The 19,923-nt window shown below is 45.1% G+C and overlaps 1 non-coding gene across 1 annotated transcript; it reads right to left on the bottom strand.

Annotated features, from left to right (window-relative positions):
- Positions 1 to 19,337: 19,337 nt before the first annotated feature.
- LOC114005625 (U6 spliceosomal RNA) lies at positions 19,338 to 19,444 on the bottom strand. The gene has a single exon (XR_003547457.1). It is a non-coding gene; the product is annotated as a U6 spliceosomal RNA (small nuclear RNA).
- Between the last annotated feature and the right edge of the window lie 479 nt (positions 19,445 to 19,923).

The following is a 19,923-nucleotide window of genomic DNA, read 5'->3' on the forward strand; positions in this document are numbered from 1 at the left end:
AGAAAGAGAGAAATCACCCCCCAGGGGGGATGGCCACGCTGCAATCCCTTCTCCTCCATTCTCCTCTCGGGATCTTGGGCACGCATGCACATGTGCCCGGCATGAGCTTAAGCCACTGGGTCCAGGACTTGAACCATGGCCAACTTCATGGGAGTCCAGCGACATAGCCATTATGCCAACTGCTGGTCCCAAGTTGCTCCACATTCTTTTCATCATTGTTGTTTTTATTTGTAACTTTTTTAAGTTGAGAAATTTTTTTAAATGTAAAATTAGATAAATTACAATATCCAACTTCTTTTACACTTAGGCACAACAGTTAATTGTTCATATTGTGTCCCCATCATGGACATTTAGGGTGTTTGTAGCATTTCTGTGTTAAAAGTATTGTGCATATGCCCTCATGCCTTGCTCTAGTTTTCTCTTTGGGCCTCAGTTTCCCCACCTCTAAAAGGGGTGGAAGCAGGGCCAGATGGCAGTTAATGAGCCAAGCAGGCCCAGAGGACTATAGGTCACTCCAGCCTTTTCCCATGTCAGGTTTATGCTTGATAAATAGTGCTGCTAATGGGCGAGGTCTCCATGCTGGTGAGGATATGGGTACAGAGACCAGGGGTAGGGGACTGTGGAAAAGGGTGTGGTTTAATGATGGGGCCTGGGGATCCACTATCCACTTTCTCCACAGGGTCCTGAAGATGTCACAAGCCAGCCAAACTGGCTGTCCACTCAGCCAGCTCAGCTCCTCAGCACGTACTCCCCACGTCTTTAGGCCTTTCAGTAGGCAGCTACCAGTCCCAGAGCCTGAGATCCCACCCCCCAGTTGCCACATATCTGTCTACATACACACACATCCATAGGCATGTGCAGGCATGGAGCTGCTGCTGAGGGGACTCTGGGAGCGGCTTGTTAACAAGCACCATTTTGGAACCTTCTCTCCAAGTGACCCACAGGCCTGCCCGCAAATGCTGTCCTGTCGCATTCAGCCGTTGGGTCTGGGCTCTTGATTCATACCACCACTCTCCAGATTCTGTCTGCCAGGCAGAAAACCCTGCAGCCCGAGGCTGGCAACTTGGCCACCTAGGACAGGCCTCTCACTCTGAGGGGCTAGTTTACTGTTCTGGAACCCCAGGCTGAGAGTACAGGCTTCCTGTTCCTAAACCACTGTCGACCTGCCTGTGCCTGGACAAAGCAACTTTACACAAGCCTCATAAAACTGTGAGTACAAGAGGTATCATGCAGCTGCTCCAGGGGTCTCCATCAACCCATGGCAAGACTGATCTCCCTGAAGTCCACACAGGCACTGGATTTGGGCACCTGGGACCAATTTTCTCCAGATGCCCAAACTGACATTATCCTGTGTACCAAATAGCCACTCCATGGCTGGGGTGGCAGCAGGCTGTGCCCTGGGATAACCCCCAACAGAGCCCCTCAGCTTTTAGGTGCCAGTGCGGAGGAGGAGAGGACCTGGCAGCTGGTTTGGAGGTCTGGGGCCACATCTGATGAGGGTCTTGGTGATAAGAGACATGGCAGAGGACAAAAGCAAGCACATCTGTGTTTGTGTCTGTCTCTCACTCTCTCCCCTTGAAAACCCACCAGGACTCAATCTTGGGGGCCCTACCCTGATGTCTAACCACTTCCCACAGGCCCACTTTTTAAAATCATACTTGGATTAAGCTTCTTAAGTCTGGGGCCACATCTGATGAGGGTCTTGGTGATAAGAGACATGGCAGAGGACAAAAGCAAGCACATCTGTGTTTGTGTCTGTCTCTCACTCTCTCCCCTTGAAAACCCACCAGGACTCAATCTTGGGGGCCCTACCCTGATGTCTAACCACTTCCCACAGGCCCACTTTTTAAAATCATACTTGGATTAAGCTTCTTAATACCTTTGCACTACAACCAAGTTCCAGCACATGAACCTTTGGGAGACATATTCAAATCATGGCAGTACTGCTGGTCTCTGTGACAAGCCTCTATTTTCTACTGGAAGGGAAATGAGTTTTTAATCACATTTTTCTAAAATAATTCACTGCTGAAATAATAAGTCTTTTAAAAATCTGAACAAGTCCAAGGACCGGCAAGTGGTGTGGAGGTTAAGGCAGTGGATCTTCCATGGCCTACTGTGTGGTTCGATTCCTGGACCTGGCAGCTTGAAAATCACTCCAGGTATATGTGTGCATGTGTACCCAAAATCTCAAGGAGAGTGGAGAAGAGATTGTGGCATAGCCACCCCCCTGAAGAGTGGTTTCTCACTTTCCCTATCTTTCTCTCTCTCTCTCTTTGGCAAGCACACATGCCCTATAGAAAAGAAAAAAAATCGACCAAGTCTATGTCAATCTGTTTGCTGGGACAAGAGTTAGGAGCTTTCTGGGAATTGCTGGGCTCTTTTATTATTATTATTATTATTATTATTATTATTTATTTTATACATTCAATCACTGTACATCACTACAGCCTGTAAAATGAATACACTTCATACCAGTCCAGTTGAATATATCATACACATTATCATTAACAGACAATGCTCCATTTCTGTGTCCCCTAAACGTCTTCCCTCTCTAATTTTTCTCCTTGATTCCTTTCCTCTCACTCTCCTTCATCTCCCATCCTCTTCTCACACTGTCTCTAGTATCTGTAACCATTCTTAATGCTTCTATATCCTTCAGCCTTTCAATTTCCACTGTAGAGTGTGGACACTTGGTATATATTAAGTGGAGACATACAGTGTCTCTCCTTCATAGCCTGGCTTGCTTCACTCAGCAGTAAATCTTCCATAACCATCCACTTTCTATCAAATGCCAGGGTCTTATTGTTTTTAATGAATGAGAAGTAGTCCATAGTCCATATGTGCCACACTTATTAAATCCGTTGATCTATTTGTGGACACTTAGGTTGGTCCCCTGTGTTAGCAATTGTGAATAATGCCACGGTACACATAGATGTGCAAGCACTTTTCTGACTGAGCATTCTCCTGTCCTTTGGGTAGATACCCAGGAATAGAATTGCTGGATCATATGGTAGTTCTATTTGAAGGTCTTTGAGGAACCTCCATATTGTTCTCCACAGTGGCTAGACAAATTTACATTCCCATTAACAATATAAGAGAGTTCCCCTTTAACCACATCCCCACCAGCACTTTATCTTTTTTTTTTTTTAAATCTCTGCCATTGTGACTGGGGTTAGGTGGCATCTCATTGTGGTTTTGATCAGCATTTCCATTATGATAAGGGATGCTGAGCACTTTTCATATGCTTTTTGGCTGTTTATATGTCTTCCTTAGAGAGTTGTTTGTTCAGCTCATTTTCTCATTTTTTAATTGGCTTGATCATTTTTTTCAGGTACGTCACTTGAATTCTGTGTGTTTTTTTCTTAGTCAATAGCTCCTTTCTGGTGGCTCAGAGAGTGTCTTTTGCAGGGCTGAGCTGCTGATTTGCCTTCCTGTTGTTTTTACATTTCAACCTTGTGCATAGTTAAAATTTTGTTTAAATACTACATGGATACAGTCCTTGTTTAAGAGTGGAGCTCTCTGCTATTTTTTCTTACAAGGACACGAATCCTATTACATCAGGGTCCCACCCTTATGACCTCATTTCCCTAGAGTTCCTGCCTCCAAAGACAGCCACACTGGAGGTTAGGATTTCAGCATGAACCTTGAGTCCACAAGACATAACATGGATTACCATTAAACCACAGAAACACAATCAAGCAGAACAATATCAGCATGTTTCACTTTTTAATATATCAAAGATGTAAAGTGCTTTTGGAATACATGTACTCTTTATACGTGTTTTATATTTTAAAAAGTTACTTACAGTGTGTGTGTGTACAGTTCCATGAATTATCACTACAATCAAGATACAGAATAATTTCTTCATCCTCTCAAATTTCCTCAAGCTTCATCTTTAGAGTGAAACCCTCACTCTGTCTAACCTCTGGCAAGCAGCTAATTCTGCCCTTTACAGAATGTCATACAAAGTATTAGACGCATAGTAATCTTGAGACCATCTTCTTTCATTCTGCATAATGCTTTGAGATTCATGCATGTTGTTGCATGTAGCAATAGTTCCCTACTTATTATTGCTGAGTAGAATTCCATTGTATGGGGGTTAAGGTAGCTGGATCCCACATAGCTGACCACACAGTTTGAATCCCAGATCCAGAGACCTGAAAAACATACTGGGCATGTGTGTATACCCAAAATCCCAAGAGGGAAATGGAGGAGAAGGGATTGCTGTGTGGCCATCCCCCCAGGGGATACTTTCTTACTTTCCCTCTCTTTGTCTCTGTCTCTCTCTGGCACACATACCCTAGAGCAAATCTTTAAAATAAGAATTCCAGGGGCCAGCAGGTGGCATGGTGGTTAATGGTGATGGACTCCCACGTGACCTACCACTGTTCAGGTCCTGGACCTGGTGACTTGCTTTCTCACTTTCCCTATTTCTGTCTGTCTCTGTCTCTCTCTGATCAAACCAGAAAATTAATAATAATAATAATAATAATAAAGTTAAATAAAATAATTTTTAAAAAATTTCATTGTCTGTATATACCAGGATTTTAGCCATTCACTAATTGAAGAATGTGATGGTTAATTTTAGGTGTCACCTTGATTGAATTAAGAAATACCTTGGGGGGCCAGCAGGTGGCGTGGTGATTATGTCACTGGACTCCCAGCTGCTTAAAACTCATGCCACATGCATCTGTGTGCGTGTGTGCCTAAAACCCTGAGAGGAAATGGATGAGAAGGAACTGTGATGTGGCCATCCCTCCTGGGGATAGCGATGTCTCACTTTCTGTCTCTCTCTCTCTCTCTCTCTCTCTCACTCTCTCTCTCTCTCCTGTGAAACCAGGTGCCTTATAGCAAAAATCTCTCTCTCTCAAAAAAAAGTAGTTCTTGCATAAAATTGCAGTCATCTTTGTGTAAGGTTATGGTCCTGACAGTGTCCTTGTGACAGTTCTTGTTATCAGGCATGCTAATATGAGAAAACACCTACCCTGGGCTGGCAGGTGGTGTGGTGGTTAAGGGTGCTGGACTCCCACATGGTGGACCATGGTTGAAGTCTCAGATCTGGTGACTTGTTTTCTCTCTCTCTCTCTCTCTCTCTCTCTCTCTCTCTCTCTGTTGAAATTAAAATAACTATAACAACAATAGTAATAGAAGTTAAATAAAATAATCCAAAAAAGAAAACCCCTCCCCTGTGGCTTTCCCTAGCTTGTTTTAGTCAGAATTTAACACGATTTGACATAAATGACTCCATTTTAATTCTGACAACTTTTACACCTATAACCTCACTCTTGTGCAAAGAACTGGGCTATGCTTAACTAAGATGGTTACTTGCATTCTTCCACACTTCTTTTCTCATGCAGATGTTCATTTTTTCAACAAATATTTACCAAGTGTTTGCTATGTGCTAGGCACTGCAGATACATTGGTGGACCAGACAGAGGTCTGTAGAATTTTGCTACTGACCAGCTAGCTGTAAGATCCTGAACAAGTCAGAAAACATCTCCAGGGCCTGTTTTTTCCCCTGTGAAACAGTGAGTCAGGCCTACTTTGCAGGGAAATATAAAGATCAGCTGAGAGGTAAGTGAAGTACCTGGTGAATGGAGTTGGCCACAGTAGTGTTGAAAAAAATACAAAGGATCATTATGTGCCTCACAGGGTCAGCGTGGAGCTCACAAGAGTTGGTGGTCACATGTGGGATTGGGGATCCTGTGTTCAAGCTCTTTGCTCTGGAACTTTCCTGATTCACACTGCTGTCCTAGCTCACCTCTACCAGTCTAGTCCACTGGTCTTCTGGCTTCTATGGGTGTTCTCTGGTGTCCATCCTCCATGAAGCAGCCTGAGGGGTCTTTCTGAAATGTAAATCTGCTACAAGGTTCATCCTTGCTTAAATTTGGGGCAGCTTTTCTTCTTACTGAGGATAAATCTTCCGGCTTTGATCACTCGCCTCTCTTGACTGCGATGCTGGGCTCCTGGGCAATTCCAGGATTGGCCACTGGAGGGCGAGTTATGCACACAGATTGCTGCTGTCTGACAGGTGTGGATCACCCTCTGTTCGTTGAAATGAGTGAAATGGTTTTAAATTAGAGAATTGTCACCTACTGTCCACAGCCTGGTTTCAGGAACCTGTAACCCCTAGAAAATTGTATTTTTTGTGTGTCTGAGATTTTTATTCTGGGAAGTGTTTCCTTAATGGTCCTCAGATTTTCAAAGTGAATTTAACCCTCTTTCTCCAAGGGAGATTCCACACATCTTTAACCATTTATTAATTGAGGACACATTGAAGTGTGTCGGTTTTTAGCAATTATGAATAGAATTACTATGACTTTTTTTGGAGGGGTTTTTGCTACAGGGCGCATGTGCTCGCCAGAAAGACAAAGAGAGACATAGAGGCAGAAGGAGAGAAATCACCCCCAAGGGAGGATGGCCACGACACAATTCCTTCTCCTCCATTCTCCTCTCGGCATCTTGGGCACGCACACACACGCACCCGGTGTGAGTCTAAGCCACCAGGTCTGGGACTCGAACCACAGTCAACTACATGGAAATCCAGCAATATAGCCATTTCACCAACTGCTGGTCCCTAGAATTACTATGATAACTCATGTACCCATTTTTGTGTGAACATATATTTTCATTTCTCTTGTGTATATACCTAAGAGTAGGGCTCCTGCATCAAATGCTAAGTAACTCTGTGTTCAATTTTTCGAGGTACCGCCAGTTTTCATAGTAGTCGTGCCATCCTTCATTGTCTGGAGTTGACACTGGAGTGAGTAAATATTTTGGGGACTGTCGGATGGAATGAATGTTTTGCATGCAAGAAAGACATGAAACTTGATTGGCCAGGGGTAGAATGCTATGGATGGAATTGTGCTCCTCCCCTGCCACCCCACTACCGATTAATATGCTGAAGCCCTAACGCCCAGTGTGATAATATGAGAAACTGGGGAAGTAATTAGGTTTAGATGAGATCATGAGAGTGGGGTCCTCATGATGAGATTAGAACTCTTATAAAACAGAAACACCAAAGAGCATGTTCCCTTCCTCTCCTTCCATCGTGTGATGGCGTGGTGAAATGGTTGCCATTTGCAAGCCAGAAAGAGGATATTTGTTAGAGCCTGACCACACGGGCACCTTTATTTTGGACAACTCCAGCTTCTAGAACGATGAGAAATACATTCCTGTTATTTAAGCCCCCCACTCTATGGTATTTTGGTATGGTGACCTGAGAAGACTAAGAAAGGTATTAAACATAAGAATATTGGAGAACACAATACAATCCATAACACACATGAAAACTAATGCCAAGTGATTATGGATGATCTCTTCTGGGATCTAAGAACAAGATAGATGGTTGAAAGTCTTTGAATGCCTTGAAAGCTTAATGAATCTGATCCGCATGGGGTGGGATATTGAGAATGCAATTTCAAGCTCCCCCCCTCCTTGTTTTCTTTTGAAAAAAATATTTTGAGCACCTCCAGATCCCCCAAGTGTTTTAGGGATGCTTGTAGAAAGACAAAAATAGATGGCCAGGAGTGGACAAATTGGCACAGTCTACCAAGCGAAAGCAATTTCCAGAAGATCTGCTATCTGTGGGAGATAGAAAGCCAGAAGAGAAGGGGTCAAGGCCAGGCCTCCTAACCTTTACTGGCCTCAGTGAAAGAAAGAAGGTTAAGGGCAGAGCATAACAATGGCAGTGGAAGGAGAAGCCTTTGCACAGCATCCACTTAACTAATTAATGTTGCACAGAGAATTGGTCCCTGTTGCTAAAAAGAGAATAGATTAGGGGCCATTGAAAGACTTGGGCAATACCATCAGAATATGTAAGCTTTAGGTGTTATTTGCAAGATGGTCCAATATACCCCTGCCCTTGGATGGGAGACAGTCTATCTGTACATATGTGTCAAATAATTTTCTAGCTTGTTCTTTTTTAGAGGTTTTTGCTTAGGGTGTGTGCGGTTGCCAGAAAGAGAGAGACAGGGACAGTGAGCAGGAAAGTGAAAAATCACTCCCTGGAGGGATGGCACTCCATTCTCCTCCTGGGATCTTGGGCACGCACGCGCATGTGTCCAGCGTGAGTTTTAAGCCACTGGGTCCGGGACATGAACCACAGTTGACTACATGGGAGTCCAGCGACATAGCCATTACGCTAACTGCTAGTCCCCCAATTTTCTAGTTTTAATGCAAGTTCAATTAAAATAGAAAAATAAGCACTGCAACAAAACAACAATTTACAAATAAACAGGGGATTTGTCTAACAACATATTTATTAGAACACATTAGGAGACCAGCAGATGAAGAAATGGTCACATCACTGGACTCCCATGTAGTCAACCATGCTTTGAGTCCTGGGTCCGGTGGCTTAAAATTCATGCAGAGTGAGTGTGCATGCGTGTCCAAAATCCCTAGAGGAGACTGGAGAAGGGATTGTGGCATGGCCATCTCTCCTGGGGGGTAATTTCTTGCTTTCTGTCTCCCTGTCTCTCTGCGAGCACATGCGCCCTATAGCAAAAATCTCTCTTAAAAAAAAAGAAAAGAAGAAAAGAAAAGAAAAGAAAAGAAAAGAAAAGAAAAGAAAAGAAAAGAAAAGAAAACACACTCACACACACATTATAGGGCCAGCAGGTGGCGTGGTGGTTAAGGTGCTGGACTCCCACATAACTAACCGTGGTTCAAGTCCCTGACCCAGTGTTTTAAAAAATCATGCTGGGATGGGACTAGCAGTTAGCATAATGATTATGTCGCTAGACTCCCACGTAGTTGACTGTGGTTTAAGTCCCAGACCCTTGGCTAAAAACTTGCACCAGGGGTATGTGCGTGCTTACCCAAAATCTCAAGACGAGAATGGAAGAGAAGGGATTACAGTGTGGCCATCCCCCCTGGAGGGTGATTTCTTGTTTTCTGTCTGTCTGTCTCTCTGGCAAGTGTACCCGCTCTATAGCAAAACTCTCTCAAAAAAAAATTTAGAATAATCAGGGACCAGCAGTTAGCATAATGGCTATGTCGCTGGACTCCCACGTAGTCGACCACAGTTCGCGTCGCGGACCCGGTGGCTTAAAACTCATGCCCGGCACGTGTGCATGTGTGCCCAAGATCCCGAGAGGAGAATGGAGGAGAAGGGATTGTGGCGTGGCCATCCCCCCTGGGGGGTGATTTCTCGCTTTCTGTCTGTCTGTCTGGCGAGTGCACGCACCCTGTAGCAAAAACCTTTAAAAAAAAATTTTAGAATAATCACACTGTGAACATGTGTATGCCCAAAGTCCCTAGAGGAAGATGGAGAAGGGATTGTGGCAAGGCCAGCTCCCTTAGGGAGTGATTTCTCATATTCCCTGTCTGTGTCTCTCTGTCTTTCTCCTCTCCATTGAGTGCACTTGCCCTGTGACAAAAACCTTTAAAAATTATTATAATAAAAGGCACATTATAAAACACTAAAATTAGGGGGCTCAAAGGGAAATATTTATCAGTGGGAAAGAGAGAGGGTGTCTCAAGTAGCTGTTAGCATAATGTGGTTATATAGGATTGCTTTAGGAAAGAATAAGAGATCTTCTGAATGCAGGTATGTCAAATTTCAGGGAATATGCCACTAAGTAGTTTTATATTACTGTTAGGTAGACCACAGTAATATACTTAAATACTCACCAAAATAAGCATAGCTTGGAAAGGTTGAACTCCAATAAGCAGAAAGTTTGGCCATTTTTTCATTAAGTTTTGACTATGTCTCACTTTTTTAGAGAGAGAGATTTTTACTATAGGGTGCATGTGCTCAGTAAAGAGACAGAGAGAAACAAAGAGACAGACAGTGCAAATCAGCCCCCGGGGGGATGGCCACGCCGCAATCCCTTCTTCTTCACCCTCCTCTCAGGACCTTGGGCATGCACGCACACATGCCCAGCTTGAGTGTTAAACCACCAGGTCTGGGACTCAAACTGTGGTCAACTACATGGGAGTCCAGCGACATAGCCATTACACCATTTGCTGGTCCCCTATGTCTCACATTTTAATGTGTGAGATTTCCAAATTACAATAATATTGTGAGTTCACAGACTGTTTGCCATTCAACCAAGGAAAGGGAATGGTTTTCTTTCTCTTTGGGGGATAAATCTGAATGATTCAAAAAAAGATTAAAAAAAAAAAGAAGGCAGCTTGAAACATTGAAAAGAGTATCTATTCAATGTGCTCAAAGAATCTCTAGCACATACACAAATTGTTCTACTTCATTTTTTTTCTTTAAAAAATTTTTTTTGATGCACTCACCAGAGTGAGAGAGGAAGAATGCACCCTCCCAGGGGGGCAGGTCACTATTACACAGTACAAAATGGTGACTTACCAAATATATAACATACCAAAGCCTACCAAATTTGCCAATTTACCCCAAACTTGTTATTTAAAATACAGAATATATGGCAATTTACCTTGGCCAATTGTCATCATCTAAGAGCTGTGGAGAACTGGTTCTGTAAGAATCTATACCTCCAGAAACTGCTTCCTTCACTGTCCTTCAGCCTCTCCTTAATTGGGGATTGGCAGACCTGGAAGATTATTTCCCCCCCAAATCAGATGACCTTCTCCACCCTCATGCTAGAACTGCCACAAAAGGGAACTTAGATGAGGAAAAGTGAGCTTAAAATGCTAATATAAAGATCGAAGTGAACACCAATCAAGATGCCTACAGAAATGTTCAGTGACTGTCCAATTCATTCTTGAACTGACGGCCATGAAAGCTGGGTTGTTTATGTAGTGTCCACCTAACCCTGGGAACACCTAACCCTGGGAACAATGATGATTCAGAGAAAGGGGACAAAGTTTAGTCCTTCATAGTACTGTTCATAACAGTTAATGTCAGGTATTATTGAGACAAACACGTTTCCTTTGTCTTTCCTCCACCATCCATTTTTTTTTTTTGAGAGATTTTCACTGTAGGGCGTGTGCGCTCGCCAGACAGACAGAGAGAGACATAGAGACAGAAAGCGAGAAATCACCCCCCAGGGGGGATGGTCGCGTCGCAATCCCTTCTCCTCCATTCTCCTCTCGGGATCTTGGGCACGCACGCACATGCGCCCGGCGTGATTTTTTAAGCCGCTGGGTCCGGGACACGAACCGCGGTCGACTACGTGGGAGTCCAGCGACATAGCCATTACGCTAACTGCTGGTTCCCCTCCACCATCCATTTTTCTATTCCAATACACTCGTGTTTGTGTTATTCTCGAAATTCAAAGATGAGACCTTTTAATAAGACCTTTCTCATGGTAGTCTCATTTATAGTATAAAAGATCATTTTCTCTACATTTATCCAATCACCTCATCAGAGAAAGTTTCCTTCGTCTCCAACTTAAACCCCTACTCAGCCCTTCCCAACTCCCTGCGAAGCATTTGTACCAACATATACTCTTATCAGTTGGAACCTAATATGTCTATTCATCACTTAACAAGCAAGGTTTGAGATTTACAAAGTGCTAGGCACTGAGAGTTCTGTGATAAATAGAATGAATTTTCTCCTTCCCATGAAATCATTTGAGCAGGGAATACATAAAAGTTGAAGAATGATGTCAACGTAAGGTAAGTACTTGCTACAACTGTGGTAGGCTTTCGAGGCTTGGTTATATCTGCTCCAAGTCAGGAAGAGGCTAGAGGGACACCAGGAAACTGTATGAAGAGAACGAACCAGTGAGTTAATGAGAATGGACGGGAAGAAAGAATAAAAGGTTGCAGTGCATGGACTGATAAAAGGGTTGACAATGTGTGGAGTATGTGTGTGAATCAACTGAGAATGGTCAGAAGGAATAGGATAGGTGACACCACAGGCAGGTGGGCTCTTATACAGAAAGATGCATCTGTCTCAGCCCTGTCGCTGGCTCCTCCCTGTCTATATCCAGGAGGTCAAGTCTTGTAGCACAAGAAATAGGATGAGTAGAGGTCTCCAAAGTTAGGGCAAGATTTGGGGGGGAAGGGGGAGATGGCCCTTAGCACAGTGGTTAAGCACCGTGCATGTGGAGCCAGATCCCATGGGGTCAACTGTAATTTGAACCTCTGCCCCAGGGCTTGAAAAACACGCTGGGCATATGCACGTGTGCCCCAAAGCAATCTCTCTCTCTGTCTGTCTGTCTCTCACTAGTCCACATGCCCTCTGGCAGAAAAGGGAAAAATAAAAATGGGTGCCCCAGAATTCAGAAGAGTGTTCCCAGTAGCTACTGGGAGAGCGAGCATTAGAGTTGATGTCGGGAGCCCTAGCTGAGGCCATCCAGCTGATAGTTGAGGTTACTGCGGTCTCAGGGGCCGAGAGTATGAGCTAGAGTGGCTGCCTTGCAGAAAGCGAGCAGATTTGCTGAGTTTAGGTCTCCTCAACCAACTGCGATATTTCTAAAGGCTGAAGCCTCCCCATTCCCAGCTGCACCAGCTGGATACCAGAGTCACTGCAGCTCTTGGCCCCGCAAAAGCCGTGGGGAAGGGGGTGCTCTCACAAGCCTGGGAAGATCTTGATTGCCTAGGTTCTCAAGTCACTGCCTTGAGGCAACCAGAGAGAGCTGAGGAAATCTTGGAGACCTTTTCCAAGCCGAGGAAGGAATAAGGCTGATGTGAGCGATGTGTGTCTGAGTAATTCCGCCAGCGTTCTACCTTCCGGCTCCACCAGAGGGGCACGCTCCCTCCCGCCCCACCCTCAATGTAAGCTTAAAAAAGACCAAGTCTTTATCAGACTCTTACTTGAAATGACTTGGGGGGGAAGAACAGCAGGCCACAGGATACATTTGAAAGAGCAGCCCTGTGAGTAAAGGTCAACTGGAGAAAAAGTAATGCGAAATTGATCACAGGAAGTCTCCTTTAATGGGATAGAAAAAAAAAAACCGCACAAATGGTTGAAAAAGTGCTTGGATGGTGTGTGAACCCGGCGCCACAGGGAGAGATAAAGGGAGTGTGCTTTCCATCTCCCTCACCCTCCATTTTCCCATTTCTTTGCCCTTTTCTGAGTACCTGCAGGCATCCAAGCACTTTGTGTGCATGAAGGACCAAACTGGATGGGCAGACAAAGTGGTGCAAAATGTACCAAATGGAAAACATGCCCAGACGGAGTGTGGCCATACACAAGGGAATAACTGTAAAGAGTAATGCAATGGTAGGGCCAGCAGGTGATGTAGTGGTTAAGGCGCTGGACTCCCGCATGGCCGACCATGGTTTGAGTCCTGGACGTGGAAGCTTGAAATGCATGCTGGGCGTGTGTGCATGCATGCCCAGAATCCTGAAAAAAGAATGGAGAAAGGACAGCCATCATGGAGGGGGGGGTGGTGGCTCATTTTCTCTCTCTGTCTATCCAATGAGCATTTGCACCCTATAGCAAAAATTACACAGCTAAAACAATAGCCAAAAAGAGAAAATTCCAACAAGAGAGGGAAAAAGACTCCTCTTGTCCAGTGGGCATGTCGGGGGTGCATGGGGTGTTCATGGACTGCCATTGCAGCCACTGGGGCCTGGGGTGTCCTGGGGTTTCTGCGGTAGCAATCAGCTCCTCCCCGTCAAAGCAGCGCAGGCATGTAATGGCTTCACTGAAGCTTGACACCCAGGGTTGCTGTGAAGGCCAGAGAGAACGCAGGAATGAAAGCAGTGGTCAGCCTGGAAAACGGTGCTTGCTTCCCCGAGAACCTAGAACCTTCTTTCAGACTTCCTGACAGGATGGAGAAATGGAAGAAAACAGATATCGGGATGAGCACGTCCATTGAGGTGTCTCTCTCATGCACGAGCCCTCTTGCAAGAAGAAAATCAAGCATGTGTGAGTTCCTCCCCAGTATCCCCCTTTTTTTCTAAGCTGGAATCTTTGCATAAAGACAGCGTAAACAAAGTCCTGTTATGTTCCCTATTTCTATTCTGCCAGTCTCTGCAGAGAGGGAGGAAGAGAGATCCTGCAAGTAGGCCCGTCACACTGAAATCCCCTGTCTCCCATTCCTCCCGCCCATCAGGACTTGGGCACGTGTACCCAGCATGTTTCTCATGCTGCCAGGTGGGATTCAAGCCACGGGTGACCATGTGGGACCTAGCTCCCTCCCGCAGGGCGCATCCCTTGCACTACAAGGCTGATCCTTAACCGCTTCTCTTGAAGGAAAGGATTTTTCTGGACCATTCTCAGACACTATCTCCAGGCAGCACTAAATTACCAGTGCTGCCAGTTTAAGGAGCTGGAACTGGGGCGGTATGAAAGCTGTTTCAGGTGACAACATACACAAAGTGTGGGTGTGCTACTGAGCGGTGGAAGGTGAACCGATGTGCCCTCATGGTCTTGGGGGTGGCAGACAGGAAAGGGGGAAGGGCCTCTCTGGCCTCGATGGGCCATCCTCCTGAGAGTCCTTGGAAGAGGCAGGACCCTCACAGAACAGCGGATCCTACTCCATGTCCCCTCCACATCAAGGGAAGGCAGAGAACAGAATTGGAGAGACCCAGGTGAACCGTCAGCCCCCACTTCTCCAGAAAGCCCTGGGAGGAGCCTTTCGGGAAGTCTCCCTTCCGGTCCAGTTCTGGGTCTGAGCTCTTCTGGATCTAGGATCCCGGCCCTGCCTGGGAACACACTGTTCTCCCTTGAGCGTCTCGAGCTGCCCCATCTTGCCCATGTCTGTGGTCTCAGGGGGGCAGGGCGGTGTGAGGAAGGGTGCTGGAGGAGAGGGGGAGAGGATGTGAGGGTCAGGGGAACCCTGCCCTGGGCTCTTGGGAAACGCGTGACTGTGCACGGCCCCTGGGGATGACTGAGGACGGGACTGCGTGACAGAACGCCTCCTAAATTCAGCCTGAATGGCATTCCTTGGCGACTCCCATCTCCTAAGCCCAGGTCACACACAAAACACGCCTAGAATTCACATCTTTATTGAAACGCAAAATCACGCCCTCAACGATGGGTCGAGGACTTGGTCCTTGCATGTGAGACAGGTCACAGGCGACTGTACGCAATATGCGTAACCGGCAAGTCATAGGTCAACTGCTCGTGGTGCGGGGCTCTGGGACATGTGAACCTGGCCCCAAACCACCCGGAGAGAAATGTCAGAGAACATTCCTCAGACAGGGGGGGCTACGAAAACCCAGTAGATCATAAGGAAACAGGTCAGGCCATCGGGACCCACAGCCGGGAGAAACAAGGCCATTGGAGGATAGGCAAAGAGCGGCACGGCCAACGGGGGAGGCCAGAGCAGCAGCGGGACCTGGGGAACACAGATCCAGTGTGGCTGATTCAGGAAGACACCATAGAAGATGACGACAGGCTGGCTCTGGACCACGGGGGGCACGTTTCTGATCCTGCATGCCCTCTGGCCTCTCCTCCACCTGGCTCTCCTATTCCTAAACCAAACCTTCAGAGAGAAACGAGGGAGTGCGTTAGTACAGGGAGCACCCACCGTCACGACAGAACATACACTGTGTCCTCAGCGTTTTGAACTCAGCACAGGTAACTCAGGTCACCTTGGTCCACACATCTTTCTTGACTGCAAAATATCTCAGGAAAGGCCATGCCACCCCTCCCTTAGGGAGCTCCAGCTATGAGCCAAGGTTGGGCTTGGCTTATGGCTTTGTCTCTCTTCTCCGACCTTCACTACTGTTTCATTTCCCTCTTACACTGTAGTACGTGAGGCTGAGGAGTTGCACTCAGTCCCTGCTGCCATTGCTACGCCTGACGGGTCTGTCTCCTGATGGCTGACCATCAGCTCTCCAGCTGCCACCACACCCTCCTCACCCAGGGCGTGTAGCCCTGGTATGGGGGAAGCTGAGCCTGGTAAAATAGGGGTGCCTTTAAGTCATACAGAGGGAAATGGCCCTCATTTTGAAAAGTTCAATTTCAGTGTAAAGTAAATGATCAACGTGATGTTCTGGGAGGTTGACCCAGATGGGAAGGGTCTGGGTTCGTGTCTGGACAATTACCTGCATGGGAAACATGAATGTGCCGATGGTCAGGGGCTGGCTGAACCTGGAGTGGGTTGGAGCATGGAAAATTGTTTGGGGTACTGTCTGCCTGCCTCTCTCAGGCATGAAAGAAATAAAGATTAAAAAGAATGATCAATAAGAGCATGTTGTATTTTTAAACAGAATGTTTTCGTCAAGGGTGACTAAGGCTTCATTCGTCCTCTGAAGCCTCGTGAAAGTTATAAATATAGAGGCCAGATGAACCTGGAGTGGGTTGGAGCATGGAAAATTGTTTGGGGTACTGTCTGCCTGCCTCTCTCAGGCATGAAAGAAATAAAGATTAAAAAGAATGATCAATAAGAGCATGTTGTATTTTTAAACAGAATGTTTTCGTCAAGGGTGACTAAGGCTTCATTCGTCCTCTGAAGCCTCGTGAAAGTTATAAATATAGAGGCCAGAATGTGGTGTGGTGGTCAAGGCACAGCTCTTTCTCATGGCCAACTATGGTTCGAGTCCTGGACCCAGAAGCTTGCTTTTTCACTTTCCCCTTCTCTGTCTTGGGTCAAATTACATAATAATAATAATAATAATAAATAAAATTAAGCAAATAATTATTTGAAACAAAAAAGATATACACCATGACCAGGGAGGCTTTATCCCAGGGATGCAAGGATGGTTCAACACACACACACACACACACACACACACACACACACACAAACACAAGAAAGTTAGAGATATGGTACTGCATGGAAGGTCTGGTCATGGGGTGCAGGCTAGTGAGTCTGTGGCTTATCTTACTGGGAAACAGAAGTAGCTGAAGCCCTGAACTTTGACTTGATATTTTATACTTTAGGAGTAATTAATGTTTATATTAATTCTGCTCACATTCACTAAAACTTAAAAATCTTTACCCAGTAAAGACTTCGCAGTGGAAGAAGCACTGCCAATTCCGCATGCTACATGTCCCACCCTCCAAACCTTTCTGGGCTCAGGACAAGATCAGCTCACTCTGCTATAGCTTTTGTTTCAAGATCTTTCACCATAGCTGCTGTGGCTCAGCATGGCAGGACCCCCCAGACCCTGCTGCTCAACAAGGAGATCCCATTCCCATCACCAGTTCCTAACACAGCAAAGTGGAACTAGGTATTACAGGGAGGAGTTTAACAACAAAATTGGAAAGGGCCTACACAGGCTCCTCCCCAAATACCCGTCAAGTATTAATAACCAAAGCAAGCAAACCAAAGCCCTGCCCTTTAGACTACACTGTCTCTTCAGCATCATAGGTAATGGAATTACACTGCATTTAAGACTTTTGAGATATCCCAATATGCAAATTTTTCATGAGACAAAGGACCTGCTCTACCTCTGTCTGATGCCTCATTTTCCCTCTCCCTTCTTAGTGTTTGGGGGTTTCTACTACGTGAATATATAGTCTCTTAATATTCCAGTGTAGGGGACCAGCAGATGGCGTAATGGCTACGTCACTGGACTCCCATGTAGTCGACCGCAGTTCAAGTCCTGAACCCAGTGGCTTAAACTCATTCCAGGTGCGTGTGCGTGCGTGCGTGCCCAAGATCCCAAGAGGAGAATTGGAAGAGAAGGAATTGTGACATGGCCATCCCCCTGGGGGGTGATTTCTCGCTTTCCGTCTCTGTCTCTGTCTTTCTGGTGAGCTCATGTGCCTAATAACAAAAACCTCTCAAAAAAAAAAAAAAACAGTGTGGTAGGGGAGGAGGAGGTATCACTGATCAAATCTTCATAAACATAAACAAAATCCAAAGTAAGCTAACTGTGGTATAGGTTGATATTATTATAGTTCTATATTCTCAATGCTGTTTTCATAGACAACTCTTAACTGTATTGAAAAATGGGAGGCAGGGAGAGACATGTATTAAGATTGGGGGGGGCAGCAGGTGGCGTGATGGTTAAGGCACTGGACTTCCACATGGCTGATCGTGGTTCAGGTCCCAGACCCAGCAGCTTGAAACTCAGGCCAGGTATGTATGCATTCATGCCCCAAATCCCAGGATAATGAAGAAGGGATTGTGGTGTGGCTATCCCCCCGGGGAATGATTTCTCACTTTCCTTCTCACAGTCTCTCTCTCTCTCTCTCTTGCTCTCTCTCGCTCTCCAGTGAGCACTCACGCCCTATGGCAAAAATCTTAAAAAAAAAGTTTGGGGGGGGGGGGGGGGGGTGGATATGAAAAATTTTGGGGGGGGGGGTGGATGCTGTATAGTCTGGAAACAAATTCAAACATTATGTCTTTTTCCTTTTTCGTCATGGCCCCTTTTCCCTTTAGAACCACTTTGAGAGATACTTGCAAACCCATGGTGGGGGGTAAATCAAGTCTCCAAAACTTAAGCTCGTCTTTTCCTCTAAGCTTATTCTGCTTGTCTGAAAAAAGGAGGCAGAGTCCTTCCAACCCCTGACTGGTCCTGACCATGAGGCCGACCTTGAAGCACTCAGTGGCCTACTTGGTAGGGCTGCTTTTGTGGATACGCACAGTCAGATCTGCAGCGCGTTTCCGCCACTGCACTCACACACACTCTGCAGGAAAGCTCATATCATCCTTTTTGTCTGTTTCCTCTTTTTTTCCTTTTCCTTTTGCAAATACTCTTTTGACTCAACTTATCAAAGTTCTGTGGGCTGAAATAATCAGCTTCTGACCTCATGAGCTACAAATTAGTTGTTACTGCCTGAGGAAATGAAAATGCATTACCAATGAACACAAGAATCCAACTTGGATTAAGAGCCAATCACCAAACATCACAAATAAATTCACCAAAACCTATCTCTTCATGAAAGTACCATATAAAGGAAAGAAAAAATAACCTTATATCTTATATGTTAGAAATTTCTCAGTAGAAAATCAATTACTATATTTGTTAGCCTCATCATATTGAATTTGTATAGTATCTCCAAAGCATATACTGACAGCATACAAATATTCTTTAACCTTTCTACCTTTTCCACTCAGTGGCTCTTTTTTCTCAATTGCTCTTTTGGTTTGTTTGCTTGTTTAATTTTGAGATTAATTTTCAAAGGTTGCAAGCCCATTGTCCATCTCCACCAAACTGCACAATCTACTATGTGAGCAGTATTTTCAATCTGTGACATCGACATCAGAAAATCCCAGAAATGAAAACCTAGGGCTGACTCTCTAGGCTGCTTTAAGATATAAACAAACAAACAAGTGAAAAAAAAAAAAAAAACAGCAAAGAGGATGAGGCATTTGGAATATTTTTTTAAAGAGGCTTTTGCTATAGGGTGCATGCACTCTCCAGAGAGACAGAGCCAGAAAATGCACTCTCCAGAGAGACAGAGACAGAAAATGAGAAATCACTTCCCCAGGGGGAATGGCCATGCCGCAATCCCTTCTCCTCCATTCTCCTCTCAGGATCTTGGGCACGCACACACACACGCCTGGCGTGAGTTTAAGCCACCGGGTCTGGGACTCGAACCATGGTTGACTAAAAATAAGAAATGCTTCATGAATGTTCATGTCATCCTTGTGCAGGGGCCACGCTAATCTTCTCTGTATCATTCCAATTTTAGTATATGTGCTGCCAAAGCGAGCACACATTTGGAATCTTAAGCTATGTCCTTCCCCATCTGTTTCAGTTTAAGTAAACATACCTTAGTTGCTCATATGTTATATTCTGTGTGATTATCCCTTCACCCAAATGCATAGATATTTATAAATTAATTACTTGTATAAAGAGTTTTTGACTTCTTTTAAATTTTTAAATAATTTAGGGCTACACATGAACCCTTTTATAATTCTGAAGTCAAAGACTCAGTCCCAACATAATTCCACACAGAACTACCTACTAAAGGATATCAGTATTACAAGAAGTTGAGCTATATTAGTAATAAACACACCATTTATATATACACTTACACACACACACACATATATATATTTCTCTAGGAAATCCTGTTCACTCTGGTAATAGAACATTTCCATAAGGTAAGGTTTTCTTATCCTATTTTCCACCCATAAAGACCTCAAAGTTTGTGCTTGCTTCGGCAGCACATATACTAAAATTGGAATGATA

Source organism: Tupaia chinensis, unplaced genomic scaffold (assembly GCF_000334495.1).
Source record: "Tupaia chinensis unplaced genomic scaffold, TupChi_1.0 Scaffold144145_1, whole genome shotgun sequence".
NCBI classification, from domain to species: domain Eukaryota; kingdom Metazoa; phylum Chordata; class Mammalia; order Scandentia; family Tupaiidae; genus Tupaia; species Tupaia belangeri.